Here is a 12,912-nt window from a genome sequence, read left to right as displayed (position 1 = left end):
CTAGAAAAAGAAACAAGGGGGGAAAAATAGCTCATTTTAAGTAGAAAAATATGATTGCTGGAGTAGAGTGTGCTGGCTTTGGATGGGATAGAATTAAATGTCTTCATAGTAGCTAGTATGAAGCTACATTTTGGATTTGTGCTGAAAAGAATGTTGATAATACAGGGATGTTTTTGTTACCGCTGAGCAGGGCTTACACAGATTCAAGGCCTTTTCTGCTCCTCACCCCACCCCACCAGTAAGTAGACTTGGGGTGCACAAGAAGCTGGGAGGGGACGCAGCTGGGACAGCTGACCCCAACTGACCAAAGGCATATTCCATACCATGTGACGTCATGCTCAGCATATAGAGCTGGGGGAAGAAGAAGGAAGTGGGTGTAAGGCACTAGAAACTTGTCTCAACATTGTTGGCAGGGCAGTTTTAGCCACCACGGCAACTAGGACAGTTTAACCACCACGGCAACCGAGCAGGACAGTTTAACCACCAAAACCTCATCACCATGGCAACCAGGACAGTTTGACTGGACAGGAACACATATGCATCCTGTTGCCTCAGAGCACATAGCCCTAGCCCTCTGCGCATGCGCCTGGGCCCAGGCTCGACAGACCACATATGGGGGGCTTGGACCCTCTAGACCCTCTAGTGATGGTACTGGGCATGTGTCCCCATCGCCAAATGGGAGGCGTGGGTATGCAAAAAAGTTCTGAGAACAACTCTATAAAAGGTGAAACCAGAAGAGACCCTCAGGAGGGAAGGGAAGAAAGAAGAAAGAAGAAAGAAGAAAGAAGAAAGAAGAAAGAAGAAAGAAGAAAGAAGAAAGACGAAAGACGAAAGAAGAAGAAAGACGAAAGAGGAAAGAGGAAAGAAGAAAGAAGAAAGAAGAAAGAAGGATGTTCTTCCACCAGATTTGATGATACCTTGGACTGATGGGATGCCACAGATCCGTGGCAGTAACTATCACAACTCTCTTTCTCTCCCTTTCTCACTCTTTTCTCTCTTTCTCTCCTTTTCTTTTGCATACTTTTTGTTGGCCAAATAAAGTGACTTGGCACTTGACTCTGTTTTGAGTCTTAATTCTGGTTCCAAAATTGTAAAAGAAAACTAGTAATGATAAAACATTTGAGTCAATCAGAAGATAAACCCAGCCACCCCAGCCACCCAGAGCTACCTGACATTGGTTGGAAAGCCAGGGGGTTTAACCTCTGCCAAATTGTTCAACCCCATAGTGGATTGTGACAGGGGGGATGTTTGGAGTGATGGCTTTTGTCTTCCCAAGCAACCATTACATGTGATGGGACTCTGCTTTCCTGGGGAGGGCTAAACACCTGCTTGCCAATGGCAAATTGTGAATGAATTCCTGGTTTTGCTTTGCTTGTGTGCAGTTTTTGCTTTACCTTTTAAACTGTCTTTATCTCAACCCACAAGTTTTCTCACCGTTATTGTTTGACTTGAGTTCACACTGGAGTTGCAGCCTCTCAAGTACAGCAGCACAGAAACAGCAGCGGTGCCCTGGTCATCCGCCAGCCCTGGCGCATCACTATTGCTGTTATGAGAATGTTCCCAGGCACAGTAGAGTAAGGTGATAAGCAGTACAGCAGTAAGCAGTGAAAGCAAAAAGCAGCCACTCCAAAGGATCTGTGGCCATGGTTCTGTCTGTGCCACAGCAGGTATACGTCTGATGGGACTGTGGTCCAAGGATAAGTCAATACTGGAGAAGGTACACCTCGAAGCTTCTGTGGCTGTGGACATGTCCATGATGCAGCAGGTACACCTTGAAGCATCAGTGTCTGTGCATGCGGTCATGCTGAAGTACTTCAAAGGGTGTAGCCATGGATAAGCCCACAACAGAGCAGGTACACACCTGGAGTGATTGCAGCCAAATGGTATGCCACAACTGATATCGCTAATGTGTTTTTCTCATTGCCTCTGGCAGCAGAGTGCAGGCCACAGTTTGCTTTCACTTGGAGGGGCATCCAGTACACCTAGAATCAAGTGCCCCAGGGGTAGAAACACAGCCCTACCATTTGCCATGGACGGATCCAGACTGCACAGAAACAGTATAAGGCTCCAGAACACCTGTGATACATTGATGACATCATCATGTGGGGCAACACAGCAGAAATCCTTCTGAAAGCCATATTTGCCATAAAACAACATAAGGTCAAATGACCTGCACAAGACATCCAGGTTTAGGAATGAAATGGCACGACGGATGTTGCCAGATCCCAATGGATGTGAGCAACAAAATAGCATCTATGTCCCCACCAACTAGCAAAAAGGAAACACAAAGTTTCTTAGGCATTGTAGGTTTTTGGAGAATGCATATTCCAAATTACAGTCTGATTGTAAGCCCTCTCAAGTGACCCAGAAGAAGATTATTTCAAATGAGGCCCTGAACAATGACAAGCCTTTGAATAAATTAAACAGGAGATAGGTCATGCAGTAGCTCTTGGGCCAGTCTGGGCAGGACAAGATGTAAAAGATGTGCTCTATACCACAGGCCGGGAGAATGGCCCTACCTGGAGCCGCTGGCAGAAAGCACCAGGGGAGACCTGAGGTCAACCCCTAGGGTTTTGGAGTTGGGGATACAGATGATCCAAGACCACCTGTGCTCCAAATGAAAAAGAGATACTGGCAGCACATGAAGGGGTTCAAGCTGCTTCAGAAGTGGTTGGTACTGAAGCACAGCTGGTCCTGGCACCCTGACTACCAGTGCTGGGCTGGATGTTCAAAGAGAGGGTCCTCTCCATACATCATGCAAGTGATGCTATGTGGAGTAGATTGGTTGTACTGATCACCCAATGGGCTCAAATAGAAAACCCCAGTCACCTAGGGATCCTGGAAATGATTATGGACTGGCCAGAAGGTAATGATTTTGGAATACCACCAGAGGAGGAGGTGATGCATGCTGAAGAAGCCCCATGTTGGACACCAAAAAGCACTGTTGTGGTTTAACCCCAGCCAGCAGCTAAGCACAGCCGCTCGCTCACTTTCCCCTGGTGGGATGGGGGAGAGAACTGGAAGGGTAAAAGTGAGAATACTCATGGCTTGAGATAAAGACAGTTTAATAGGTAAAGCAAATGCCACACACACAAGGAAAGCAAACCAAGGAATTAATTCCTTAAGCTCAGGAATGCTCAGGAAGAGCCAGCTGAGGTTTGGAGCCTTTTTCCTTCTAAGTTGGATTTGAAGATGGTGATGACAGCCCTGAGAGATAGTAGAGTGATATTATCATTTTATGTTTTCAGAGAAGAACATCAGAGTACAGAGACTTAAAGTCAAGCAATAGTCACCTACTATTTAAGAAATCTATAGACAGAAATGACTACGGTGTTCTAATCACCCAGGAAAGATTTCCAACCTTTCTGGGCAAACAATCATACACCTTTCTCCAGTGCAAGGGAGAAGCATAATATCAGCAATTCCTCTGCCACATGACCTTACACTTACAGTTACATGTGTGCAGTGTGTCTAATGCTACTCTACTGCATAAGATTTAACAGGTAAACAGTACTGCTCAGACAATGTAGTTTGGACAAGTTTGGGAATAATTAGCCCTGTTGCACAAGAGTAAAGGAAATACAGAAAGAATACAGCCAAACTGGCACAACCAGCAGGATTCATGAAATTCACTCCCATCCACCTTTTTTACATCACACATTGGGAACAGAGTGGCCCACAACAGGTCTGAATAGCCCCAGTGGGTTTTACGTAATTCATAGACATACACCCAATGTAGTGAAGCTATTCAATATTACTTCTCCAACCAGCCGTGTTGACAATTAACAAATTTAATCCATATGTTTTCTACTTATGTAAGAAAAGCATATGAGGTATGTATTTCTGAATTTAACTCATTACATGAGGTATATATTAAGCACAGGAAAGTAATATTTTGCAGCATTTGCACAGCTGAAACAGATGTTAGGTAACATAAACACATGTTGGGTAAAAACCTTGTAAAAACAGCAGGCAAAGAATATAATACCAAAGTGTGCATCAAAACTCATAAAATGTTTATCAAGAAATACTAATGTAGACCATAAAGAATACTCTCTGGTCAGCTTATAGTTAACTTCTTCCTTTCTTTTAACCATTTGGTGGTGGCAACTTTGTCTCGGCATTTTCAGGCTCTTTCCTCATTATATTTGCCTGGTTTGACATAAGATTTCTCATCTGTCCTGTATAATCTGCTATGCTATGTGTAGAGTGGCCTGCAAGTGCTTTGACACCCACTCACCCAAGACCCCACTGCCAGGCAAATCGGACATCTCTTGTCCCTTAGCAAAGTTCCTTGCCTGTTCTGTGGGCCCATATTTTATTTGGTGGAAACCTGAGGCATGAGGAAAGCATGGGATGAAGTTAAGTCTGTATCTTGGCTTGTTATAGGGAGAGAAAAGATTAATTTCTACCTTAAGGAAGTTTTGTGTAGGTGTCTGTGTGAGGATGCTGACACATGAGCAAGGAATCTGTTTCCATTATAGACAGCAAGCAGCCAGTGTTTTTATTCAGCTCCCTGAACATCCGTCTGGGACTGGTAGGTTTAACTAAGGTTTACAGGAGATCCATATGACTCTGAAGTAGCATCTGTAGGGCAGGCAGGTTATGTCAGAGCAGCACAAATGGCAGCATATGACTGTTTTTAGGTAACTGAATAGCACACCTAATTAGTGGAGACTAGAGCACAATTCAAGCACACCTAAAATAAACATCTACACTCATGTAAATCATCATCCAGATTCCAGTGACTGATTAGAACTCCTTTAAGTATAGTGGGAACTTACACATCTGGTGCAGAAGTAAACACCTCACCTTAGGTGTCTTAATCTCTCACTGAATCTGTTTTTTATACCAAAGAGGGCCCTGGAGCATGAGGGTTTTGTAGACAAAGCGTAGCCTACATTCATACTATACAAAAACCTATCTCCATGACACAGTGCAGTGACCTGAATGAAAGCATATGTCAGCTCTGACCAGTAGTAGGATAACTATAATAGTATTATGCTCTTCCAGGGTTTGTATGTCAAGTTTTTCGTTCAGAGCTTGTTCAGGTACTTCTCAACATTGCAGTATACCTTTCTGATATATCCTAAATGCCTTTCAGTAGTGTGTTAAGTGATGTAGCTAACATCTGTCACATGTAATTTGTCCTCTCTTTTCCACTCCCCAAGGGAGAAATTATGCAGGCAGTGTAGTATTTTGTTTTAGTTAAGAATTCATGCTTGCAGTTTACACATAAAAGATGTTAGGACAGAGCAGTTGTAAGATGAAGGTGTCCTGCTGAGAATTCAGAGCTCTGAGTTTTTGCCCTATTTTGAACCCTCATGAAAAGCTGGCCTTCTGCTTAGCCATTTGTAAATTACTTCCCATGTAGGGCTGTCAAAAGGGAAAAGTATTTTGTTACTCACAAGATTTTGTTCTGTTTGTCTGAGAGCACTCATATGCTGTTAATTAACAGTTTGCTGAAAGGTAGTAAGACCTTTTGACCTCTTGATCCATCCGTGATGGCTGCTGTGCATAGAATAGGAAGGCAGGAGCAAAAGAATATCCTTTGTGACTGAAGAGAGAAAAGCAAGCTTTACAATGACCCTCTTTTTCTGTCACATTTTGTTCCATGCTATTATACTGGTCTTGAAGACATCTCTGCAAAAATGTACATTTGGAGTAAGACCTCTGTTCCCACTTTTTTCTGCTATTAGTAGGTGAAGTATTCAAAGATATCATCAAGGCTAAAAACAAAATTTAAGAAAAAACACCACAACCAAAGCTGTACTTGCATGAAGGTAAATATGGTAAGTACAACAGATCTAAAGGCAGAAAGCTCACTCTTCTGAGCTCACCAAGTCAATTTAGAGACTCTCATGCTTTGCAGGAACATCTGAATATTACGTGAATTGAAGTTCTGACCCATTTCAAACTTATTCTGCTATAGAACTAAACTAATCTGATTTTAGCTAAGTTCAGCACAGCTTTCAGGAAAGCCAAATTGGGTAACTTGGTGTTGGATCCTGCAGCCTACCTGCCAGGGCTTTGTTTATGTTATATATGCATTTGCAAAGACATACATTAAAGGATGAGGCTCCAGTGCCTACTAACTTAAATTTTTCTAGAAGTTTCTGCCTTCTGCTTATGTAGTATCTTGTTCTTATTCCTAAGCACCCCAATGAAATAAATTCCCACTAGTCTACTGCTGTAACCTCCACTTTCTGAGGATGGTTTGAGGGAACCAAAGTTTGTTGTTGCCTTTTTGCATATGATTCATGGGTATTTATAACATAGTTTGCTGAAATGATAATTCTGTCCTTCAGAATTTAGCTGACATTTAAAAATAATAATAATAATGAAATTCTCCTGCATGCACACTTATCTGGATTCCAGACAAAACATTCAACTTGTGCAGTTCAGATTCAAATCAACCGAAGCCACATCAACTGAGAAGCATTTGCTTTTTTTAGAGTTCATAACCAACCCTGCCGCTGAGTGTAGGCAGCAAAATAGTCATGCAGGTTAATTCCAACTCTCTATACTGAAGTTCTCCCTACCTTTTAACCTCCCTAAAATAGGAAGGGAGGAGGAAATATAGTCAAGGTCTTCTGCCTGCTCTTCTCAGCATAATGAATCCTCCCCCATGTTCATTTATTTCATCCCTACTATAAAAATGACTTTTTCAATCAAAGCATTGTACTCCTTCTAAAGACATTAAGCCAAATGACAGAACATGAGCTGAAATGACAAGGACAAGCTTGCTCAGTGTAAGGCAAGGGGAATTTCTAAAGGGAATGATTGAAAATTAATGCATACTAGAACTTTGCCCAAGGACTCTTAGCAAATTGTTCCTACAGAGAACCTAATTTTGGATCAGGATAGGACAAAACCTACTTGCTTTGCTGTTTTGTTTTTCTTGCTTATTTGCCATGCATAATTATGTCCATTATTTATAGGGTTTGAACGTTTGTGTGCTCAAAGCCCAAAGAAACCTCAGAAGACAGAATTAAAAAGCTAAGATCAGTCTACAACAAAAGGAGGGAATTGGGCATCTCATATTGAGAGTCACAGGAATAGGCATAGGGAATGGGTGGATTAATACACAGAAAATCAAAAAGACCTTTAGGAAGAGCATGTCTGATGCCTACACTCTGCCAGAATTAGTAACTTATCTGAAGATCTGAGGTAAGTGCCTACACAAAATTTAGGACTCGTATATCAATACTGCCTCTTGGAATCAGGTGTCTAACTTAGGTATTAATAATTGTATGACTGCTTCACTTCTGGCAAGAACCAGGGATTCCTACTTTTAAGAATACAGCCCCAAGTTTACATCACTTGCCATGAAAACTAGAGACCTAAGTTACCTTAGGTTACCTTCACTCACCTAAACCCAGGGGAGTCAAACCCACACCTATCACATCCCAGAAGAGGGCTGCTTTGTAGATCTGGGGTATGATTCTCTGGAGTCTTCCTACTGAAGTCTTGCTACTATCCACAAACAAAAGCAAAGTTCCTAGGACAAGGGAGACAATAACCAAAAAGGAACCTGACTCTCTGGCCTTGTAGTTAGGACTTTACACAGGCACCAGTAGTAATCTGTATTTTCAGTGTAATCGTGTAAAACAAAAAATTGAAAGAATCTCTATTTTAAACTAAGCAAGTTAGGACTCTACCTCTAAAACACTGTTTAATATAAAATTTAACTGCTGTGCAGAGGTGGTACAAGGTTTATGAACCACTTTGTGTCTAGGGTCTCTATTCCTGACTATCCTTACTACATATTCAAAAACAATCCTTCACAATGTATACCCATGGAAGAAACTAGCAGTGAAGACCTAAGCAGATTTCTGATGTGATAAACCACAACTCTTCTGAGAGCCATTATAGGCTGTTGTGCCAGCCAGCTCCCAGGGAATTCTTTTTACATACCTAACCTGATAATGAGAACGCTAATATACTAACAAAATTCAGCCTGTGCATTGAAACCTCAAGGAACTGGTTGTCTCTTTAGAAACAAATGCACTGTGTTTATATTGATGAAATTATTTTGCCTTCATTCAGAATAAATTATTTAACCACTTATTGTGGCCTCTTTTTTTTCTGTTTAAGAGTAAGAATAAGTATATATGCTCACAATACTTCAAAGGATACTTGTAGTACTGTTTTTTTTCTCATTATTTGTGGCAATTCACATGCACATGCACAAGCAAAGCCGAAGTCGTTTATTAACAAAAGAGCAGCCTGAATATAGTCTGCCTCCTGAGCTAGTATTTTTCCCTTCTCTCCGCCTCTGAATGTGTTCTCTCACACTAGCTCCATAGATGATATAAACATAGATAAGCACACTCTCCTGCTTCGGTGCTCCAGCTGTGCCCCTGACCTTCTGTCCTGCATATCAAGGCCTCAGTTCTGTGTTTTTGTGGGTTGCTTTTCTATCCCACGGCTTGCATCTAATAAGGGCAATGAGATCTCTGGTGCTGTCACAGGAGGCCACATTCACTTTTTCCACAATTATTAGTTTTAAAAATCACACTGTGTGGCACACACATCAAAGCAAGCATCATCTGTAGCTGATTCAGCTTTTTGTTGTACAGCTCCCCTTGAATACACATTCAGGCTTTGAGACTGAGATCCATCCCAAAACTCAGCATGTGCTACCTGACAGTCAACACAATCCCTTCTAAAAGACAATCTCATCCTCAAATTAGAAAGAAGGAGGCAGGATATTCTGATAGATATAATTTTGATATGATGTGGGATACAGATTTTCCTGCAGCTTCTCCATCATCAGAAATTAGTTCAAAAAAGTTGTATTAGTCTAACATTTTCAGAATTAAATTACCCATATTTGGGTTGTTTATTATTTTTGTTGTATCATACACCAAGATATTTCTAGATTGTCAGAAATAAAGACAAAATAAAATAAAATTAAAAAGCTAAGCTTTATTTCTTTCCATCACCATCTTTTCCTTTTATTATTTTTTCAGAAGAATTTTCACATTTGCTTATAATTGAAACTTAATTGTGAAAAAGAATTACATTTTTCTGCTGTGTTTTACTTGAGACATTACTACCCTTCACAAACCAGGTACAACCAAATCCTGTTGACTGACACCTTAACAACTTCTGATTTCTACTAACAGAACATTTGTTTGTTCTTCATTCAAGACAAGAGTCAGAATTCCCAACACTTGATTCATTCAACAGAAGTAGGAAATGTATTTTTTAAAAAAATTAATTCTGAAAACACTGTAGTCTTTTACCATGAAATTTCCAGCAAAGATCGTTCTAATCAGTGTCTTCACATTAACTTATTTTGCTTTATATTTATTAGAGGTATAAGTTTGAAACAAGTTTTCCCTCTCTTAATAATGATTTCATCATTTGTAGGTAAAAACAGCTAGTATCCTGTCTTTAACATTATCTTCTAATTTATGCAAGAACATTTGTGTCAGAATTATCAATGCACTGGAGGGAGATAATGTTGTTTTTCACTGGGTGACATTTTTCTTTGCTCAGTCCTAAATAGTTGATAAACTGATTTTTTGACATCTCCCTCACATCACCAAACATTGGGGCACATTTCTGTAAACCCTAAAAGGATGAATATTTGCTAAAACCTGCAAAATTCAATTTCCTCTTGCTATCATAAAATTTTTCATTATCAAATGTCATAAATTGAAGCTTTTTTTTCTTTTTTTTTCCAATAATGTGACATATGTTTCAGATGCTTCCTCTCTCCTTGCCCATTTCCCACAGAAATCAATCTTCTGGATCTTTGTGTGTTCCCTTATTTGTCTATTTTCAACTAAAACTTTAGAAAATGTTAGTTATTTAACACAGGGCTAGAGTTCTCAGAGAAAAATTAGGTTTCTACAGATATTTTTCTTTTAGAAACAAAACCACAACAGCAGCAACAACAAAACACCCACCCTCAGTAATAGCTCTTAACTCCTTAGATAATAGCATCAATTGATCAAAAAATACAGATCTATATGAAGTGCTGTACCGTCATTGTGGCTGATGAAACCCCGTACATCAACGAGTACATTAAGATTTTGCTAAATACAGTTACAATGTATTGGAAGCCACTGAAATAATGAAAGCATCTTTGCTCAGAGCTAGACATTGTTCATGGCCATGACCTACACGTTCAACCAGTGATGTTTCATTATAACTTTACTGTGACATACTGGGTTGTACTACCCAGAGCTTGACTATTTGTCTGAATATCCCTGACCATCTCTGGAGACCTTTGTGAGTTTGAACCACAGCAGAGCACTCTAGCATAATCTAGGAGTTTCCTGAACCAGGAAAACCTCAGGGGGAGCTGAGAGACCCACCAGGAGCCCACAGCTCACACCACAGTGGCTAACGAGACCTGGGCAGGGCCAGGATCAACGACAGCCAGGACCCGACGTGTATAAAATAAGCATTTAGGGAGCACTAGTGACCAGGGCGGGTAAACAGGGCATGGCACGTCAGCAAGGGTGTAGCATGTCAGTTTGCACAGCAGTTCGCGTGGAAAGGCACAGAAGCTCGAGCAGGGAGCACTGGCACCCACCCAGCCGAAGGCCACGGCCTCTCCAGGCTCTGCACCCACCACGACTGACGCAGCTCCCCAGACGGAGCTCCGGGGGGAACACGCTGCCGCCCAGGTGTCCGGCTGCAGGGTGTGCCCTGCCCGTGTGCCGGTGCCGGGCGGCAGCAGCCAGCACACCTGGGGGAGCTGCGCCCGGGTAGGGGAGCTCCTCGCTGCCGACAGAGCTCCGGGAGGAGGCGAGTAGGCCGAGGGGTGCCAGGGAGAGCGGGAGAGAGACGGACTGCTGGAACCGCACCCTGCCTTCCCTGGCACAGGCCCGGCAGGCAGAGAGGATGCATGTTAGGGAGGATCCCCCATCCCCTCTGCCCCTGGCTGAACTGAAGTGCATCTACACTAATGCAACCAAACCAAGGAAAACACCTTATCAGAAGGGATAGGCAAGGAAGGAGAGGCAGTGGGGTAGCCCTGTGTGTTAGGGAGGGTTTTGTTTGTCTAGAGCTTAATAATGGTGATGATAGGTTTGAGTGTTTATAGGTAAGAATCAGGGGGAAAGCCAACAAGGCAGATATCATGGTCAGAGTCTGTTATAGACCACCCAGCCAGGATGACGAGGCAGACAAAATGCTCTGTATGCAGCTGAGAGATGTCTCACAATAGCTAGCCCTTGTTCTCATGGGGGACTTCAGTTTACCAGATGCCTGCTGGAAACACAATACAGCAGAGTTGAAACAGTCTAGGAGGTTCCTGGAACCTGTGGAAGATAACTTTCTGACACAGTCGGTGAGTGAGCCAACTAGGGAAGACACCCCGCTGGACCTGCTGTTTGTGAACAGAGGTAGAGTTGTGGGTGATGTGATGTTTGGAGGCCGCCTTGAGCACAGAGGTCATAAAATGATAGTTTTCAGTCCTTGGAGAAGTAAGGAGGGAGGTCAGCAGAACTGCTGCCTTGGACTTCCAGAGGGCAGACTTCGGCCTGTATAGGAGGCTGGTTGACAGAGTCCATTGGGAGACAGTCCTAAAAGGCAAAGGAGTCCAGGAAGGCTGGGCATCCTTCAAGAAGGAAATCTTTTTAAAGACACAGGAGCAGGCCATCTCCATGTGCCAAAGGGTGAGCCAGTGGGAAAGAGCAGCCTGGCTGAACAGAGAGCTTTTGCTGGAACTCAGGAAAAAAAGGAGAGTTTATGACCTTTGGAAGAAGGGGCTGGCAACTCAGGAGGAAGACAAGGATGTTGTGAGGTTATGCAGGGAGAAAATTAGAAGGGCCAAAGCCCAGATAGAACTTAATCTGGATACTGTCATAAAAGACAATAAAAAACATTTCTGTAAATGCATTCAAAACAAAAGGAGGGCTAAGGAGAATTTCCAGAATTTATTGAATGTGGGGGAAACATAGTGACAAGGGATGAGGAAAATGCTGAGGTACTAAATGCCTTCTTTGCCTCAGTCATTAATAGTCAGACCAGTTGTTCTCAGGGTACCCAGCCCACTGAGCTGGAAGACAGGGATGGGGAGCAGAGTGAAGCCCCCATAATCCGAGGGGAAATGGTTAGCAACCTGCTACACCACTTAGACACATGCAAGTCGACGGGCCTGGATGCGATCCACCCAAGGGTACTGAGGGAGCTGGTGGAAGTGCTCACCAAGCCACTTTCAATCCTTTATCAGCAGTCCTGGCTAACCTGGGAGGTCCCAGTTGGCTGGAGGTTAGCAAATGTGATGCTCATATACAAGGAGGGCTGGAAGGAGGATGTGGGGAACTACAGGACTGTCAGCCTCACCTCAAAGCTGTGGAAATTTATGGAGCAGATCATCTTGAGTGCCATCACATGGCACATACAGGACAACGAGGTGGTCAGGCCCAGTAAGCATGGCTTCATGAAAGGCAGGTCCTGCCTGACCAACCTGATCTCCTTCTATGACCACATGACCCACCTGGTGGATGAGGGAAAGCCTGTGGATGTTGTCTACTCGGACTTTAGTAAAGCCTTTGATGCCATTTCCCACAGCATTCTCCTGGAGCAAGTGGCTGCTCATGGATTCTATGGGTGTACTCTTCACTGGGTAAAAAAATGCTGGATGGCTGGGCCCAGAGAGTTGTGGTGAATGGAGTTAAATGCAGTTGGCAGCTGGTCATGAGCTGGGTGCCCCAGGGCTCAGTGTTGGGCCAGTTCTATTTAATATCTTCATCAATGATCTGGATGTGGGGATTGAGTGCACCCTCAGTAAGTTTGCAGATGACACCACATTGGGTGGGAGTGTTTATCTGCCTGAAGGGAGGAAGGCTCTGCTGAGGGACATGGACAGGCTGGATCGATGTGCTCAGGCCACTTGTATGAGGTTCAACAAGGCCAAGTGCCTGGTCCTACACTTGGGTCACAGCA

Source organism: Phalacrocorax carbo, chromosome 2, assembly GCF_963921805.1.
Source record: "Phalacrocorax carbo chromosome 2, bPhaCar2.1, whole genome shotgun sequence".
NCBI lineage: Eukaryota > Metazoa > Chordata > Aves > Suliformes > Phalacrocoracidae > Phalacrocorax > Phalacrocorax carbo.
Note: the sequence above shows the minus strand (reverse complement) of the source record.